A 10,013-nucleotide genomic window follows, 5' to 3' on the forward strand; every position below is an offset into this window, starting at 1 on the left:
TATTATATTACCTGTACATATAGTCATCAAATTTATTTTTATAAAATAATCACAAGTTGGCATAAAACTCTTAAACTTATGTCTTTTTTTTTAAGTTTACTTATTTATTTTGAGAGAGAGACAGAGAGACAGAGAGCACAAACAGGGGAGGGAAAGAGAGAATATCCTAAGCAAGGTCCTCATTGTCAGTGCAAAGTGCAATGTGGTGCTCTAACTCATGAACTGCAAGATCATGACCTGAGTTGAAACTAAGAGTCAGACACTTAACCGACTGAGCCACCCAAGTGCCCCTAAACTTATGTCTTTTAACATGAATTTTTCAATACTGATATTTCATGTTTTATCTGATTGTTAAGTTCTTTAACTTTAGGTTCTTAAATTAATCTTAAATCTCATACTGATATTCCTATTTTTTAATTAAACTTTAATTCTTATCAGAAGACTAACGCTTTTATAATAAATGCCATTTTAATTTTTAAAGATTTTTTCTTTCTACTTTTTTCTATAATTTTGTCAACTTTCTAAGCCTCATTTATAATATAAAAATAATTTCCCATCTCTTATTTTTCCTTTTATTTTTACACACTGATTTTTCTGTTCTTGTTTTGTATTTTAGTTTTGTTTTTAACAAAAGATGACAAGAAGCAAGACCAGAGTGCTAGTAGCAGAGGAAGTGGCTGACATCATGAATTAGAAAGCCTTCATTCTCTCAGGTTCTCTCAGCACACAGCTCCTTTACTTTTTCTTAACGGTTTTGCAAGAACATAATAATTGTTTTTTAAAATCATTATGGCTCTAGAGACTCATCATTTATCACCTCCCCAACTGTATTCTTGTTGGGATTGAGAAAACTGTTAATAAAGTGACTTTTTCCAAACCCTTCAGCCTGTCTAATCATTGCAAATACATCATGAGAGTCAAATTCCTTTCTCTTTAACAAGTGCAGTTAAGATTATAAAAGGTGACAAAATATCTCCAAAAAAGGTCTTACATGCAAAGTATTTTAAGGACATGTTTTATCATTTAATCAATGACATTGTGATGTTATTTAAATTATTCGACATCTTGAGAGGGAGGAGAGACAATCAAGATAATTATGGTTGTTCATTTTTAGTCCCTTTTTAGTAGCTTATTAGAGAAATGGTTCAGCAGGTTTGAGGAGAATCAAGAGAAGATGAGGCTGTTTCCAGTTTCTGAGCTCAGGAGAATGCTTGTTACTCATGAGGTTACTCCTTGGAACAAGGACTTCCATTACTATGATTTCAAATATTTTCTTCTCCCCTCAGTACATTCATGTAGATTATTATGGAGCAGAGTCTCTCGCAGTTGGAATACTTACTAGACCTTGTCCCTACAGGTCACCTATAGCATTATGAAAATGTGGGAGTTTGTGTGCTCTACCGATTTATTACTAGTAATATTTTCTTCAAATAAACCCATTTTATATATGCATTGTGTAGTGCTAGTGGTGCATTTAAGCACTGACTCATGTGTAAAGGAGATAAAAAGATGAACTTTTCTGAGACTGATCTGCTAAGCTAGCATCTCAGAGCACAGTTTATTACCCTCCCTCATGAGATCAGTCAGGACCTGAAACCCACAACATTTAGGCTCTATTGATTGTCAAGCATTTTTATAGACTATTGGGTGGTCTAGCAGGATTGGAGACTGAGGGTCTAACATACCATAGAGTGGCAGTTCCTAGCCAAGGACCCTAGCCCCTGATATATTAAAGCCCCTGAGTAACTGGAGCTGCCTTAATCAAGTGGATTGAAAACCTGACAACCTGAGGTTACTCAGAACGCAAGGGCATATGTGTTACCACTGCTGCTCCTGACACTATAAGCTTCTCCCAATAAAAGCTACATGTGGAATATATGCCACATGATAACTCACTGTAGTGTGTTTGACAAGATGTCTAAAATTTATATACCAACATAGTGGTTCAATCAGTGTTTGTAGCCGTCAAAAACTGAAATCAATGTCTGACAATAAAAGGCTAATAAAATAAATAACTATACATTCATTCTCTAAGATGCTATGAAGCCATTAAGATAATGTTAGTGACACATACCTAATTGTATTTTAAGTACGATCAAATTCTACAGGTAAAAGTATTAGATGGAAAACTAGATTGTGTTTCATGAATCCATATATGCAGAGTGACTATGCAATTATGTGCCAAAACATTAACAGTTCGCTACATGCAGATTTCCATTTTATCTACATCATCTAACATTTTACAGTAAAAGCATGAATACTAGCAGAAATTGTGGTATCTGTCTTTAATGATAATTTAACTAATATTTGTTTTTTAGAACATTCACCTTCTTGGTTGGCCTATGATCATTTCTATTTTAGCACTGAAAGTCTCAAGAAATCTCATCAGTGTCAAGCAAACCAGGTGGCTCATTACTCTATATTCACAGGAGAGTTGATAAGCATCCCGAGTACTAGAAGTCACTTAATAAGTATTTGTTGAGTTACTTATGTCAAACTAATGAATTAATCATTCCTGGAAACTGATGTAACAAGATAGGAAGTAGATTCAGTAAACTCTATTTAAGATCAGAAATTACTGGGGCGCCTGGGTGGCTCAGTAGGTTAAGCATCCGACTTTGGCTCAGGTCATGATCTCACAGTTCGTGGGTTCCAGCCCCGTGTCGGCTCTGTGCTGACAGCTAGCTCAGAGCCTAGATCCTGCTTCAGAACTGTATCTCCCTCTCTCTCTGACCCTCCCCTGCTCATGCTGTCTCTCTCTCTCAGAAATAAATAAAAAACATTTTAAAAAAATAAAAGAAAGAAATTACTGTAATATGTCACCCAGACTACTAAGTGCTCACAAGATCTCTTTCCACTTTCTTTTCCAGACACATAGACACTTTGCTATTACATTTGCAAGCCTACTTTGCTAAGTTTTGGGCTATAAAATGTGAATGTACCCTTTGCTGGAGCATGGCACATACAAACCATCTGTAATTTCTGCCATGTTCCATTGCCTTATCTTTTGGCCAATGCAATGTGTCTAGCCTTAGCAGAGGGCTCTGAAATTCCAGGTGATAACAAAGCCCCAGTTGGAGGGAATAGCAAAGCCCCAGGGTCACTGAGTGACCATGTAAAATGCCACAAGCAAATCAAGAACAACACATTATACTTTTGCATGAGGAAAAATGAACTTTAATTATATTAGTCACTGACTTTTAGGCTTGGTTAGTTAAGAAACTAAAGTTATGTAAGTTATGTACTTACAGAATCATTGGAATTTGCCATCTTAAGAACAAACAAGCCTTCCTAATTATGATGGATAATTTATTTTTAATTGAAATATTTACGATTATGTGATCTAGAAGAATAGTTTACAAGTAATAAGAGTCAACATTTCTCTTTTCTGCTTTCACTTTTCACAACGTGTAAAAATAATTGGTCCTGCATTCTTATTTCTATATGTCTATGAAACTGACCTTTGTAAACATATTTTTATTAAACAATGAGAAAATTAATTCAGTTTATCTTCAGAGATGCTCTGTCTACAGGGTATTAGTAGAACTGTTTACACCTGATCTGTCCCAATTAGATGAAAATAGACAGACTGGATAATTTGTGCAATTTTTATCTAATAATAAGCAGAAATCCATGGACTCTCAGCTCTTGAAATGTTTATAACATGGCCCATTTGAAAAGAGCAGTGATAGCATTAAGGTCATGACGAATTAAATGAGACAATTTAAAATGTTTTGAGTGCCCCACCTTGCTATTCATATATCTGAATATTGGTGCCGAATGACTCTTCTTTTTCTGTGTTGTTTGAATTTAATTTTAAGACTTGATTTCCATAAAGCCTAGCCATTTTGCCCTTTGTCAAGCTCTCTAGTCAAAAGGTTGTCTGCCTCATTTCCATTAATAAAAAGAACGTGTCTTTAAAGTTTAACTAGATTATCTTAAGGACAAAAAATGAATGTAACTGTACTGTGTTTTTCAAGTAGCTAGGTTTCCAACTCAAAATGATTGATTGCTCAACAAATATAAGTGTTTTTATATTATTTTTGGTTTTTAAGTATTGAAATCAAAAAAATGTGTAAGTAGTGATTCCAAAATCCGGGTTCTAATCAAATATTTAAATAATCAAAATCTATAACAATGATAACATGAATAACTTTATAAGTAGTTATTTTTATGGTTAATGTTATGTAAATATACATATTTTCGTTTGCCAGTAGGAACAAGTGAGTTGAATTGTATTCTATAATAATAAAATCTAATTTAGAGAAAACTTAAAAATTCTAGACCAAGAGGGTAATTCCCATAGAGGGTAACTTCATAAAATATATGAGTTCTTAACCATTTCTTTATTACAAATAGATTTAATCTTATAACACATTTTTATTTGTAGGTATATATTATAAATGCTTGTTTTTAAATGATTAACAAGTATATCACCTATATTGGTTGTCCTGGTGCTTACAATATACTTCTTTAACATCGTATTTACCATTTTACATTTGGGACCCCAGTTTAGGTACATAATCTTTATACATGGATATGAGTGTTCCTATCAGGTTGTTTTGGTGATGGTTGAGTCAATATAATCAGACGCTGAGCTTTTTTTTTTTTAATGCTTATTTATTTTGAGAGAGAGTGCAAGTGGGGGAAGGAGCAGAGAGGAGAGAGAGAGAATCCCAAGCAGATTTTGTGTGGTCGGTACAGAGCCTGATGTGGGACTTGATCCCACAAACTGTGAGATCATGACCTGAGCCGAAATCAAGAGTTGGATGCTTAACAAACTGAACCACCCAGGTGCCTCTGAGTTGGGTTTATATTGTGTTGTTGCTATCATTACCTTCAGTGCAGCATATATTCCAATGCCATCTATTAGCTATTTATTTCCTTGTCTTTAGAGTGGGGACTGGGGTCCTGAGGTTAACTCTCCGTTTAGTTTGGCTGCTTTGGCTTTCAGCTGTTACTGCTCACTGATTCCATACATGGAGCTGCTCTTCATGCAGTTGGCCCTCCTCCAGGTGTAGATAACTGTTGTTGATTACTTGACGCAAAACTTGTGGTAAGGGCCGGAGCATTCTCTGTTGTCATGGTACAGCTACAATCTTAGGTAGAGTCCAAATTCCTTCCTGGCAATATTTATACTCCTCCCCTTCCTCCAGTCCATGGTAGTCAAACTATTGTGTTTCTATTTGATCCTGGGCAAGAGATTCCTGTTCCTCTTATAGTAATAGAAGACCCCTGTCTGGTTTAGGTATAGGATGTTTTGCCTAAGATCCTTTGCTGTCTCTTCCCCAGAATAAACATTTTATTTTCTTTCTTCCTCCAAGCTTCAAGAGAAGTTTGATTTTACCCTGTGTGCCAGAGAGTTGCCCTTCTATAAAAAATTAACCAGCTTTGTTTTACCCATCTTCTAGGATAAATTGATTTTTTCCCCTCTCTTCCGAGTTCTGAAAGACAATTTGCAGCTTCTTCCACCACAGTTTAAGAATTTTACTTCTTAGGAGAAAAGGTCACAATTATATGTGTGAGGCTTTGTGCTCGTTTCCTAGCAACAGCCAATCACCTACTGAGGTGAACATTTGTGTCATTGAGGGAGGGTCTCCATGGACTCCTGCACTAACTACTGTGTTTTTCATGAATCCCAAGAAAAGAGCTGTGTGACTGTTTGGGATCCTCATCTTGTACTTGGTACCCAAGGTTTTTGCTGATTCTCATGGCAACTGAACCTTGGCATTAACATGGCCTTTAATATTTTTATTGATATTTTCCAATTTGCTTGTAAGATGGCTGCTTGCTACTTTCTCCCTTACCTTGGCAAATGTGAAGAGTACATCTCCTTCTCTGGAAGTCAGGGATTTTGGTTGTCTTCTGATCCACTGTCAGCTGAATATATATATTAGTTCTGGGTTTTTTTCCCTCTGATTTTATTAATTTGATTATGGTGTATCTTCATGTGGTTTTCTTCATGTTCCTTCTGCCTGAGGTATGTTAAATGTATTGAATCTATACCTGTGATTGGTTGAATAATGGGCTCCCGAGATGTCCAAGTCCAAATCCACAGAAAATATTAATATGTTATGTTACATGCAAAAGAGGAATTAAGGTTGAAGATGGAATTAAGTTTGCTAATAATCTAACTTTAACAGAGGGAGATTACCAGAGATAATCCAGGAGGGCCCAATGTAATGTTAAATTAACTATGAAATGGAGATTGGACTTGAGAATTCTCCAGGCAGACAAAATGATTTAAGCAAAAATAAATCTAGCTTATTTTATAAACACAAGCTTATTTTATAAAACTTTACTTAGTTTCATAAGGTTATTTCTTATAAATACCTCTGATAATCGTAAAAGAAACTTGTCATTTTCCTACAAATGGTATAAAATAATCACTTTTGACCAATCCCCTGGCATCTGGGAATCCCCACTGGAATAATCAACCATGTAGTGATCAAGCAACTTTCTCATTTTCACTTTTTAAGCCATCCTGTAAATTCATGTCTCTGAGCTTCATAACAGTTTTTATCTTTTGAAAGCTGCCATTTTGAAGAATGTTCTTATATGCAAAATAAATTCTTACTAAGTGGTATTTATTAATTTGGTGGTTTAACATTTGCTACTTCTGGATTTTTGACAGTACTTAGAATGGTTCTTAAAAGTGGAAGCTGGAAACAGAAAAGTCAGTGTCAGGGTGATGCAGGGTAGAAAAGACTGGACTGAACATCGCTGGCTTTCAAGCTGAAAGGGACCACCAGCCAAGGAATGCAGGTAACTTTTAGAAGGTGGAAAAGACCAGAAAAGTGATTTTCCCCTACAGCCTCCAGAAAGGAGTGTGATACTTCTGATACCATGATATTAGGCACAGCCCCACATCAGATTTCAGATCCCTGAAAATTGTAGATAACAAATTTATATCATTTTAAGCCACTGGGTTCATGATACTTTGTTACAGTAGCAGTGTGAAACTAACTAAGTGAGTTAACTAAGTGGGTTTTTACCAGAAATATATCAATTTTTCTTCAAGCAATATAGCCATTATCAATTCAAATAGCTTTTCCTCTCTCCTCTCCCCTTATCTTCTGGGATTATAATTATGGTGATGCTAACACACAGCTCATTGCTGTTCTGCTCACTTTTCCCTTTTCTTGTTTGTAGTTTATTACATCCCTGTGATTTATTTGGCCGGGTTCTTTTCTACTATCCTTTAATCTTTTCTTCTGTGTGTTTAATCTGCTGCTATTCCCATTCAGTGTATTTTTCATTTGAGATATTGTATTTTTCACTACTATAGTACTTTTCTTCTGTTCATATATGTTTTCTTTTATTTTTTTAAACATCTGGGCCATACTTACAATAGGTTTATTGTATCTGTGTCTGTCATTTCTACTATCTGGGCTTTTTCTATGTCAGTTTCTGCTGATTGATTTTAATCATGGTTATGGGTCTATTTTGTTGCTTCTTTGGATGACTGGTTACTTTTTATTAGATGCCATACATTGTAAATTTTACTTTGGTTGATGCTAAATTTTGTTATATTTCTGAAAACATCATTGGATCTTATTAACTATAGTTAGTTTACTTTTAATCCATTTGATTCTTTAGAGATCTCTTTTTACGCTTTGTTAGGGAAGTTCCAGAGCAGTATTTAGTTGGAGCCTGATTCTATACCAGTAGTAAAACCAAACCACTTTGTACATTCTATGAGGCATCACGTGTTTTAGGTTTTTCCATCTGGCTGACTGTAGCATGAACTAGTCACCAAGTTGTGTGAGTTTTCAGGGTTATCCTGCTTATTTATCTTCTGTGGTTTCTTCCCTGGCTGAGGTTAAATTTTTCCCATCCATGCATAGTTCAGAAGTCTGCTCAGGACTCAGGGGACAGTTACACAGATCTCCTGAGTTTTCTCTCTTGTGGTAGCCTCTTACTCTCCACTATTGTGCCCTCTAAATCCTGAGCTCCTGAGCTTCTCATCAAAAAATAATTTCCCATCTAAGCTTCAATGACTTCCATCTCCTCAACTCAGCTAGCCTGCCAAACTCTGTTTGAGATTCCCCATTCATTGTTTTTCATAATATGGAAATTTTCTCCATGCATCACCTGTACCAGTTGAGAGCTCACCTACTTCATTTCTCTTCTTTCATGTAACAGTTTCCTGTGCTTCTTGTTCAGTTCTAGTATTTAAAACCATTTGTTGTATATTTTATTGACTATTTAAAGGAGACAGGATATGCCAATCCCAATTATCATATGGTGGTCAGCAGCACAAGCTCTCAAATGTGAAATAGTTTTATTTTCTTTCCTTAGAAAGAAAAAAAAAAAGAAACTCTTTTCCTCTGTTTATCCAGGGAATATAAAGTAGTTTAAACAGCCTAAATAGAATGAAATTAAATTAACAAATCTCTAAATGTTACCAAAAATCTTAATATGTTTCAAAAGCACATAATGATTCCATTTATTTTTATAAAAGTCTCGATTAGAAACTGGAGAAATGTGCTATGTAGTGTAACATATATATGTTAATTTATTTCACAGAATATACTATATTAATAACCCCAAGAGTGTCTCTCTCCCTCGAAGAACAGAAATGATGCACAGTGACACTAAACAAAACTTATTGATGAATGTCAAAAAGTTCACTAATTTTCCTAATAGTTTGAACCATGTATATGTAAATTGAGAAATCTTATTAATATTGCTTATCATCTAAAATATTATCTGAGCCTAGTGAGATATATTAGCAAAAGTATTATACAGTTTTAATAGGCATAATGTGTGAAATAAAGCTATTGTATCATAATAGCTTTATTACATTATAATAATAGCTATATTGAGTAAAATAAACACTGATCATAAAAACACTGTGTTCAAAAATATTCTCATTTATAAGGCCATTTCTCTTACAAGAAAATGGGGCAAAATAACTACTTAGGTGATATCATTGACAAAGTTAGTGATTATTAAGACAAAAACTAAGTTTTACTTTTCCTAAGTTGTATTAGATTCAATCATTACACAATATTGACATAGGTAATGATCTCACTGAGGAAATGTTACAAAAATTACATACAAGTTTTGTAAAGATAACGTCTATTTTTATCTGACTTGAATAATTAAAAGGCTTATAAAAAATTACTAAATTCAGAAATTAGCAGTGCAGACAGAAAATACAATTGTCTATGAGACATTCCTGTATGAATATTAATAAATAAATTGTTTATAAAGGAAAACCTCCTTAATTTGAATTTTTCTGAACCTGCAATTTCAGTATGACTATATATGAACCAAAATGCAGATATATCAAATTAACCCACTGGAATTTTGAAAGGAATACTACTTTCTAGTCATTGGACCTAAACTATAGCTAGCTGATTGACTCTTTTTCTATTAAGGGAACATAGAGTCATGATATCTAATGGTAATAGCCAAATAACATAAATACTTTGCTCTCTCTGGAAAGGCTTCTACTGTTTTAGCAATGTCTAAACCTTTGTAAAATATTTATTGGTGCTATAAATCTAAACACTTATCTGAACAAGAAGAGGGAATAATTTATTCTTACCATAGATCCTAAGGATGGGTACGCCTTTTTTTCCCTTTCCTGTTCCTTTTTTCATGAAAATATATATTTTCTAGTGAATTCTGAATGTATTTGCTGAATGCAAATTTTGTGTCTTCAGTCAATTTGAAATGAAATTAGTATACGTATTTTGGAAATCCTGGGGGAGAAGATGGGAGAGAGTAAGGAGAAACGCATCCAAATGGTAAGTAATGTTTTCAAGCCCGAATATTCTGTCAAGGATCAGATATGTCAATTCTTTGCAGACACATAATTTGTGAGAGATTCTTTTATGAATACTTTCGCTTCAGGAAAATGTTATCTTCAGCTCCAGATAAAATTTGCATTTTTATGGCATTATTTGAAGGAAGTTGGTAAAGCTTTCATGAATAAAATATATATCATTCTTGGTGGGTCTTCATGGTAAGAACTTGACATCTCCAGTTGAAAACCACATCAA

At 34.3% G+C, this 10,013-nt stretch overlaps 1 long non-coding RNA gene across 1 annotated transcript; it reads left to right on the forward strand.

The window, feature by feature from the left end:
• The first annotated feature begins 5,653 nt into the window (after positions 1–5,653).
• Positions 5,654–9,752, forward strand: LOC120220377. The gene is made up of 3 exons (XR_005525559.1): positions 5,654–5,980; positions 6,635–6,765; positions 9,631–9,752. It is a non-coding gene; the product is annotated as an uncharacterized LOC120220377 (long non-coding RNA).
• The last annotated feature ends 261 nt before the right edge of the window (positions 9,753–10,013 follow it).

The sequence above is a fragment of the Hyaena hyaena genome, unplaced genomic scaffold (assembly GCF_003009895.1).
Source record: "Hyaena hyaena isolate Hyena2069 unplaced genomic scaffold, ASM300989v1 scaffold_692, whole genome shotgun sequence".
In the NCBI taxonomy this organism is placed as follows: Eukaryota; Metazoa; Chordata; class Mammalia; order Carnivora; family Hyaenidae; genus Hyaena; species Hyaena hyaena.